General features: G+C 36.7%; 1 long non-coding RNA gene across 1 annotated transcript; it reads right to left on the reverse strand.

Moving 5' to 3' along the window:
- Nucleotides 1-5,183: 5,183 nt before the first annotated feature.
- On the reverse strand, nt 5,184-6,118 carry LOC128943434 (uncharacterized). The gene is made up of 3 exons (XR_008483722.1): nt 6,024-6,118; nt 5,406-5,500; nt 5,184-5,269 (listed from the first exon to the last, which is right to left on the reverse strand). It is a non-coding gene; the product is annotated as an uncharacterized LOC128943434 (long non-coding RNA).
- Between the last annotated feature and the right edge of the window lie 3,493 nt (nt 6,119-9,611).

The following is a 9,611-nucleotide window of genomic DNA, read 5'->3' on the forward strand; positions in this document are numbered from 1 at the left end:
CAGTCTGGTTTGTTCCAATGGGACTGAAACACCAGCTGCCATGTTAGAATAATCAGAGTTTTAGCCATAAAGTACCACAAGATGTTAATTAATAGCAGTGAACCAGTTCCTTAGTGGTTATGGAGTTAAGAAAGAAGAAGAAAAAAACCCCAAGATCTTCACAATTTAAAAAATGCACTTGTATGAAGTTCCCTACATCCATGAAAAAATGAATTTTCCCAATTATTTTCTAGAATCTTCAATGGCTTTTCCTTTCTTGAAATTTCATTTTCAGTTCTCTTAACCTGAAATTAAATTGTAAATCTTTGACTTTTACAATGAAATTTTGAAATTTGCTAAAAACCCCAGGTTGCTTTGAACCAATAGAAAGAAAAGTAAAAATGTTTGAATCTATTTCAGCTCAAACTCACACTACATATAAAAAGCTAATCCAGAGCCCATCCATCACTGAGTGGGTATATGAAAAAACAGAAAAGCAGGTTCTCTGTTTGCCTGAAAACAAATAAATCTTTAATATTAAACTTCCAGCACAGAGTGAACATCCCAGTGACTGTGCTTGTCTTTTGAAATACCAGGGCTCACATGGGGACACGCAAGGGCACAGCTGGCAGCAGCTGGGAAAGAAGAAACCTCTGGCAGAGATCACATCCCCCAGGCAGAGCTTTGCAGAAAAAATCCCAACAAAGATTTTACATTCAATGCTGCCCTGCAGGTTCTGTAAGATATTTTCATGACACAGGACATACATTTTCTTCTCTTTCATCCAGTGTACTTTTCATCTCTTCACCTGTCTTTGCCATTTTCTCCTTCAAAGACTCCAGTTCATTTCTAAGTGCCAAATTAACAAGCATTAGTAAATATTTCCTTATTGCCTTTAACTTATTTTCAGTACTTCTAACAAACCCATATTTTATTTTCTGAAAAGAGCTGCTAATGTTGATGGGAACTTCACATAAGCTGCTCAATGAAAATGTTCTTAAAATGCAGCAACAGGCCCAGTAAGTCAATATGTGAACTGTCCATACTTCTTGTAAGTAGGAAAAGATGTTCCAGGAACCCAAGGAAAATACATCCTGACCTGGACTATTGCAATGCAGCTGTGAAACATGGGAGCTGCCTGTCTGTTGAACTGGGGACACAGAGAGTAACTCTGATCCAGTTTTGCCTTGTCACATTTCATCCATAACCTTCAGCTTCCATTTGAATTTCCTTCACACCTGAGATGTCTAATGCAAAACAAGACAGCTCCTACTATGGAATACAAAATGATGGCAAACATTGTTCCTGCAGCAATTGGTATTTCTATCTGAGAAAATTTCTACTTGGCCAACAGCAATTCTGAATAGTTTCTGTTTAGCCGTGTAATCTAAAAAAACATTAATCAAAAAATCCCAGAAAGCAACATTTGAACACAACTAACTATTTGAGTCTACTTCCTTTAACAATATCAGTTATTAATATTTGGTTTTACTTGCCTTAGCTGGCTATTTGCCTCTTCTAGATTTTCAACTAACTGCTTTGTATTGTCTTCTTTTTTCTTACTATCCTAAATAAAGACCCTTGTGTCAGCAAAGAAATAAAATTCAAAGTGACTTCTTAAAAAATTCAAAGCCATCCAAAGCACACAGATCTGCCTTGTTCACAAGTGTAAATACACTTCCTTTCCAATTCAAACACAAAAAAATTTGCTCAGGCACTCTACAGATCCAAGTCATGTTGCAGCTCATCATCTAATTTGTAAAACTGAGTCATTTGCCAAATTGAGTATTGTCCTTTCAAGAAAGCTGGAAGTTTACAACTTGCCTCTTGTTGTTCTTGCAGCTTCTGGAGTTCTGCAGCCACAGCATTTTTCTCTTGTGCTGTTTGTTCTTTCTCTAGTGAAAGCTTACTGAGATACACTGTTAGCTGTTCATTCTTTAACCTAATTTAAAACAAATGGCCAAGAGGAATAAGAAGATGCATTTTGAAATCTCCTTTTAAATTAAAAATACCCATTATCAAGTGTTATTCCATGCTGAAAGAAGTCCAGGCCTTTATCTACAAATATAAGCTTTGCAGCAGAGTCAGAGAGATGTACGAAGGTGCCAGAAGAAGGAAAGAAAATCAGAGCCAACTTTTATATATATATAATGGTTAGTGAAGATTATGTATTTTAAAGCAAGATTAACAATGAATTCAGAAACTTTCTCTTCTTGTTAAATAAGTGAAAGAACAACTACATATGCCATAGAATACACATAAATAGATAAGTGGAATTTAGAAATGTAAGTATATAATTAATGGCATATATGTGGTTCAAAATTTCCATTAGAAAACAATCATAGTTCATTTCACTGTGGATTAAAGCAACTTCTATATTACACCAAAACTAATGAAATATCCCATTTTCAAAACGGTCATACGCCTCTTGTTCAAGATCTGTTTTTAGAGTCACAAGCTGCTTTAAATAATCTTGTTCCTTCTTAGCTGTTCTTGTCAGCTGTGCTTTCAAACCGTGGAATTCTTTCTGCAAAATGAAAAGGAAGAGTTTTGAGTTCCCATGTGCAAACTCCAACTGCTGGAGGTCATCAGACATGAACTAAGAGCACAAGGCTTTCAGAAGAACCCAACAACATCCATGCCATGGATTATCCAGATTGGATCTTTCCAGTCTCTGCTGGGATCTGGAAGTGGTGTGAGATAGTGAACTGTGACACCAGTGCTGTTCATGTCTGTCCTCTGCTGTGAGTTTCATTACCTGGGCTGCAAAATTCGGGTGGGACCCTGCTCTGGGTGCTGTTTCTTATGTATAAACTTGTATCCAAGTCATGATGTGCAACTTCACTATTTCTAAAAACATGTAACTGTTGCCTTTCTTCAGACCTCTCTCATTTGGAGAGCATTTTCATTTCTCTCTCCAAATGTTTCTCTCTCCTCAAATTTTCTGTACTAGCCTCAAGATTCTTCTTCAGTAAAAGTGCTCCAATTTACCCATTTTAGAAAATGAGTGAAACTTAGTTCAGAACACTCAATGCACAGATTATAACAACAAGCAGACACAGTAAAATGCACACCTGATTTCACACTATCCTAACTTTAGTTGATATGAATTCTTGTTAGGCTTGTAAATATAAAATCATAATGAAAATAAACCTCTGTTAAGAGTGTATTTCATAAAGCTTATGAAGCTTTCTTATAGCTTCATATAGCTGTGACAGAAAATGGGCCTATGTCACAGCACAGCAGGGTTCACAGAGGCCAGAGCTAATTACCTTCCTGGAAGGAAGGAAAAATGGGAAAACTTTATATCCAGAGGGAGTGGCATTTGAATGGGCATGAACAAAGAAGGAAATAACCAAAAACCTTGAGAAGGAAAACCAAAAACATGGGAGACAAGAAAAACCAAAAGCACAGGAGACAAGAAAAACCAAAAGCACAGGAGACAAGAAAAACAGAGGCAATAAAGAATTCTTCAAAGAAAACACTGAAATTGTGTGTGAGAAAGTTTAGTAGAAATGTTAAGGTAGACTGGATGGAGTTTACTTATGACATTTAAGATACTTACAAAGCAAGAGGAATTTCATATGAAGAGCAAATGCCATGAGATTAATAAAATGAACATTTACCAGAGTTTCTGACAGCTCTTCAAGTTGCACTTCTTTATCACATTTCACTTTAGTCATCTCTTCTACAGCACATGGAATGTAAAATGAATGGAACATAAATGATTTTTCATATTTAGCAGGCAGTATAAAACATTTCCCCTTTTGCAATACCCAGTTCTCAAAACTTGTTGGATTAAGTTAAGAAACTGAAAAGCTCATTTATGACTTAATCTAAATGTAGACTTGAGAAAATGATTCAGACATTAGCAAATCTATATCTGAAGAGAAACTGAATATTTATCTTAAATAAAATTTAGAGCCTATTATGTTTTCCACAAATATAGCTTCAAGTAAACCATGGACTGTAAGACTAGATCATTCTCCAAGTATTGATGCACCTGCATTGTTCCAGAAAAAAAATATGAACTGCTGAAGGTATCACATAAATATGCTGGGAAAGGAAACCAGTTGTTACTAACTTCTAAATGGTTTCTATGTGCACATTCACAATTCTGGGATTTTTTGCAAGTTCTCAACAGCAAGGCAGAGCTCTTACTCTGGGGACTAAGGAGCACATCCTAGAAACCACAGGATGTCAAATTGATGATATTTAAAACCAACCCCTGCCAGCATCATTGCACTTCCAGCATGGGGAGGGTCACAGAAACCTCCATGGGAGGTTTTGTCTCTGCTGCACAAGTCACTCCTGGCACCTGCAGTGCTGCTGCTCTGAGCTGCAAACCAAAATTACCTCCAGAAGAATTCATGCATGAATGGTCTGACTATTGGAGCTGTGCACAGCACTGCCCTGTGGCTGCTGCCAGCACCAATGACCCCCAAAGAAAAGGGATCAGCTGAGTAAAAATAAATCCAGGCATTCCTGACAGGTACAGGCACTGTAAAATCATTTCTCCAGCTACCAGAGACAGTCCATTTCCAGAAAAGAGCAGAAAACATTTTTATTACTGCCCAGCTCATTTTCTGCCTTTCTACAAGCCTTACCCAGTTCAGCAGATTTATTCTGGAGCTCCAAGATAAGCAGCTTTGAATCATCTTCAGATTTCTTTAATCTAAGGAAATGGTAAATGAAAAATCCCAAATGTAGGGTACAAAGCACTGCATTTGAAACTTACAGGACAATAAGACAAAGTCTTAGCACAAGCACTTTAAGAACATTTATCTTTCAACAGGCAGGTGATAGATCTGCCTGCAACACACATCAAATTTCACTTTTAAAACCTCAGAACAGTAGACATAAAAGTAAACAAATATATACCTACAGAAATCTGTATTTCTTAAAGACAGAATTATGAAAGTTGGAGGGGGCAAAAGATTACTTTTTATACAGTATCAACTATCACAAACAAAAAAAATACATTAAATTCTCTGCATTTAGACCACTGCGTGAAAAAAATTTCAGCTTCATTTCCAATTGTTATTGATTTCGTCATAGACTGCAACCTGTAAGATCACTCTTGGAATTTAAACTCATTAATTTACCTATTTTGTTCTTCTTGCAGCAAGCTTTTCAAATTGGCAACAGAAGTCTCAAACTCCTCCGTCAGGGCTGCAAGCAAAGCCTTCATTTTTTTACATTCTTCCTCCTGCTCTTCCTTTTCTCCAGTGACCTGAATTAATGTTTTCACTGTAGTCTGGAATTCAGTTTCCAAGTTCTTCTGAGTAACCTTCAAGACATGATATCATTTCTAAACATGTTTTGCAACAAAGATCTACAGCTGTTTCATGTCTAAAGTATCCATAATTACTTATGCAAATACTCATCTAGTCTATTTGTACTGTAAAACTATAAGCAAGGGGTACCTCTGCCTTTTGCAATGAAATTTTAGCCTCTTCCAGCTCTGCCCTCAAATGTTCTTTACTGCCCTGGGATTCCTTTAACATTTCTTCATTATGTACTAAGCAAAAAAAGATGTTTATATTTTTAAAAATAGGATTATTTACTAAAAAATGCTGCTAAAAATGGAAAATTACATACATTTAAAGAATGTAACAAAGACTAATGGTACTGACATCATATACTATAAAATAATATATAAAATTTGAATATGGATGGCTTAAAAGTATTGGCAATCAAGTCCTGAAAAGTAAGTTTCCTCAGTGACATCTGCCTGACTGTAAATTTGCAAAACTGAAGCAACATATTTTTCCCTTGTAATTTTCAAAAGCTCTCACTGCTTGACTCACCCTTAAAACTGCCCTGCCAGTCCTGCTCCCACATGAGCAGCTCCTGTTCCAAACAAAAATAAGGCCCTCAAGGCCCCAAAATTCTGCTGCCAACAAGCAACAGAATAAGACTATCATGGCCCTGTTTCCTATGCTTCTATAAACAATTACATATAATAAATAAAGATTCATAAACAATTACATTTCAATTCTATAAACAATTACATTTAAACACAGCAGGCAGAACATTCTTACATTTTGCTTCCATTAAGTCAGCAATCTTATTTTGTGACGTCTGCAGCTGAGCCTTGATGTCTTTTATGACATCATCTTTTTCATCTCTCTGTATGGTAAGAGCTGAAATCTAGAAAAATGCAAGAAATATCATCATGAAGTCTGGAGAAGGGACAGATATTAATTTTCATTTGTACCCAGGTATGATAAGCAGACATTTTGCTGTCATTCAAGTTAGATTAGATAGATTAGATTAGATTAGATAGATAGATAAGATTAGATAGATAGATAGATAGATAGATAGATAGATAGATAGATAATATTTGGCTAGATATAATCTTAGCCAAATATTGATCAAGTCACATTACTCTAAACAAAAAAGTTCTCCAATTCAAAATCAAACCATAAATTCCAGTAGACTAAAGAGACTGAAACACCACTAAACTTAAAAGAATTTGACTTAAATGCAGCTTCAGATGTTATTTTGTCTTTTTTACTAATACCCAGAAACACTTCTTGGCTCTTGCATTGCCCCATTAGTCCCAAATAAAGCTCTACATCTTAGATGGCAAAATGAGCAAATCTGCTTTTCCTTTTGACTGACTTCCAGTCTGCATTCTTTTTCAAATTTTTCCACTTTTTCTGCTTCTTCTTTTACTTTGGAGATACAGTAACATCCATAGTTAACATTCTAGCTGAAATAAACTCCAAGCTCAATACAACTTCCAGTTTAAGGTTGCCTGGAATTGTACAGCTGTACCATTTGTTTCCCAAGAGTAATTGCTGAGGCAATGTTTGATTTTATAATGAAAATACAAACAGAAGAGAGCATGTGAGAATGAAACAGGAACATAGCAGGCTATACATAGAGAGAGAGAGCATTTAGCTAAAGTTTCTGTAGCTATACACTCGTGCATTATCATTTAAATAAACAAACTATGGGAAGTAAGTACTGATCTCCAGACTGTTCTTCACAGACAAAACTTCAATTTTGAGTGACTGTTTGAGAAATAAAGTTCCAGCTTTGGCCCAGTGGAACAGCAACAGAAGGGGCCAGGCAGTGACCAAAGGCAGCATGAATAAAAGAAGGGTCCCAGTGTCTCAGTGTGAGCTGCTCACCATTCCAGCACTTCACACCTGGCTGCCTGACACTGCATGTGTAACACAAGCTATGAAGTACAAAAATGAGCCAGCTGCATAAACTCAATAAACAGAATTCTCACATTTGAAACTCATTTCCAATCTGTCGTTCTCTGCTTGCACACAAAGCTCTTCAAATGCCACCGTCATTCTCTAAAAACAAAATTTAATATTTGAAGTTCAATACTGGAAACCCTGGAACTTCTCCAGGGGCTGCTGCCCACCTCAGCCATTCTGAGGAACCAGCAGGGAGGTGAAACAGAGCCCAGAAAGAAGCCAGAAGCTGTGGCAGTGACCCAGCACTAAGCACACATCACCCAGATCACAGGGATCTACATCCCACACACTGCTGGCACCTTCTCCATTTAATGTGCTTTATAGAACGCAAAAATCACTCTTGAAAAGGGATTGAAAACCCAACTTCATGCATCACACATGACATGATACCCACACATGATGGACACAAACAGTATCCCAACATAAACATGGAACTCAGCTCAGCTCACATAACTCGCATTCCTTTCATCAAGCTTGCTCACTTACTTCTACGTTGCTGCGAAGTTCCTCATACAATTCTATTGTTGCTTCCTTTTCCTGTTCATCTATCAAAGCAAGAACATATAAGAAAGGTTTTCTTTTGGACAAGAATGCCAGCTGCCCAAGTCATAATTTTTAATCAGCATAATGAATTAACAAAGGAATTATCAGCTCCATTCTTACTAAATAAGTCATTATGAAACATGGTGCCAAAAGTTACAGAATCTAGGGAAAATGTGTATTTCATTGAAACATTAAGCAAGCTCAACTTTTAAATTTCCTTCCCAAGATATTTTTTTTCTGTGAAAAGTGTAATTCTGGATCAGTTTATGCGACCATATTAATTATTATAGTATTAATGCTGTTGAATAATAATGTATCAAAACTGTTAGTATTTATAAACTGTAATCTAGGGTTTAGCACTTAATTTCTTCCTATCAGCAGATGCTGATAGAGCATCTGAACTGTCATTATAAAATTGCAACACTCCATGTCCATATTTTCCTTCTTTCCTTTCACTTTTGTAATTGATACTATTTTTTCCTAAGAAAACAATAAAAAAGAGAACAGTAAAAGAAACAGCTATCAAAAAAGAACAGTACATCTATATACAAGGATGTCTAGAATTAAGGCTAAAAAGAGATAGACACTCCTTAAGTATCCAGGATCAAGTTAGTAAAATTATAATGATTATAATAACAATTCTAAATTGCATATAAAGCAAAATTCCCAATCAATAACATATTTTAAAACCTCAAGAATTTAAACTTCATTAAGTTATCCAACTGTCTTGGCTTGTTCAGTTTCATGAGAAGAATTCCAGTTACTCATTATACCTTGGGGTTCAGACCTTTTTTCCCCACAAATGTGTGATGGCTGAAAACAGGAAAGGTCAGCTCTGGGAATTTGTTACAGAGTGCTGGGAATTCAGAGTAGATTCTACTGCCTAAAACCAGGCATGAAGTGTCACTTCTCATGTCTGAATACATTCCCAGAGTGTGGCTGGGACTGCAAAGCTTCAATGGCCTGAGCAGCCTTGGGGAGCCCTGCCCTGCTCTGCAGTGGCTCCAGTGCCAGTCAGGGCTGTGGGCACTGCCTCAAACCTGGAGCACTGTTTGGGCACCCAAAGAGCTCCCAGGCTGGCAACCTTGCAGCAAACAATCTCACTGCCTTCAAAAGCCCTCTGCATTCAGCATTACAAACCACAAATCTGTTAGACCTGGGGCTTCACTTCCAATTTTGTGAGCCACTTAAAATTCACTTCTCATTCTGAGAGCCACATCCAGTCGATCTCAACTGTAGAACTTTTCTGAACAGCACGAGAAATTTCTTCTTCTTGCTTCTGTTTGTGAATTCAGACAAGCTAGAAGTACCTTTATCTGATAAATAAAAACTAAAAAAGCATTTACATTTGCTGGTCTTCTCTGTGAAGCGAGTGCAGGTGCCCTTGAGCAGATTACACAGATGCCTCGAAGCAGCAGCTCTAAAGGAGGGAAAAATATCATGTTTGCACAGGAGTGCACAGTGCTTTGTGCACCTAAGGAGTAACAATGGAAATGACCTTCAAATTTTAACAGCTACATAAAACTGCCCACATGGAAACTGATTATTTCCACCACAAAAAAATATCCTTGGTTCTATTACTTACTCTTTCAAGAGATCTTTATTTTCACATATCTCATCTTCCAGTTTCAAATGGAGTTTCTCATTTTCAAACCGATTTCATGGGGAACAGATGCAAAAAGACACTGTTATTGAAAAATATATTAGAAATGCACTTGAACTTCTCAAATCCCTCATGAAAAAGTCACTTGGGGCATCAGTAGACAGAAGTCTGTTTTATCTGGTATTACATGCTGAGTCATCTCTTGCATGAAAGATACAATAATTAATGAACAATAATTTACTAGCAAATGAGACACTTACAGGTAT

Source organism: Melozone crissalis, unplaced genomic scaffold, assembly GCF_028551555.1.
Source record: "Melozone crissalis strain CALT ecotype California unplaced genomic scaffold, PUWL_Pcris_2 ptg000046l_1, whole genome shotgun sequence".
Lineage (NCBI taxonomy): Eukaryota > Metazoa > Chordata > Aves > Passeriformes > Passerellidae > Melozone > Melozone crissalis.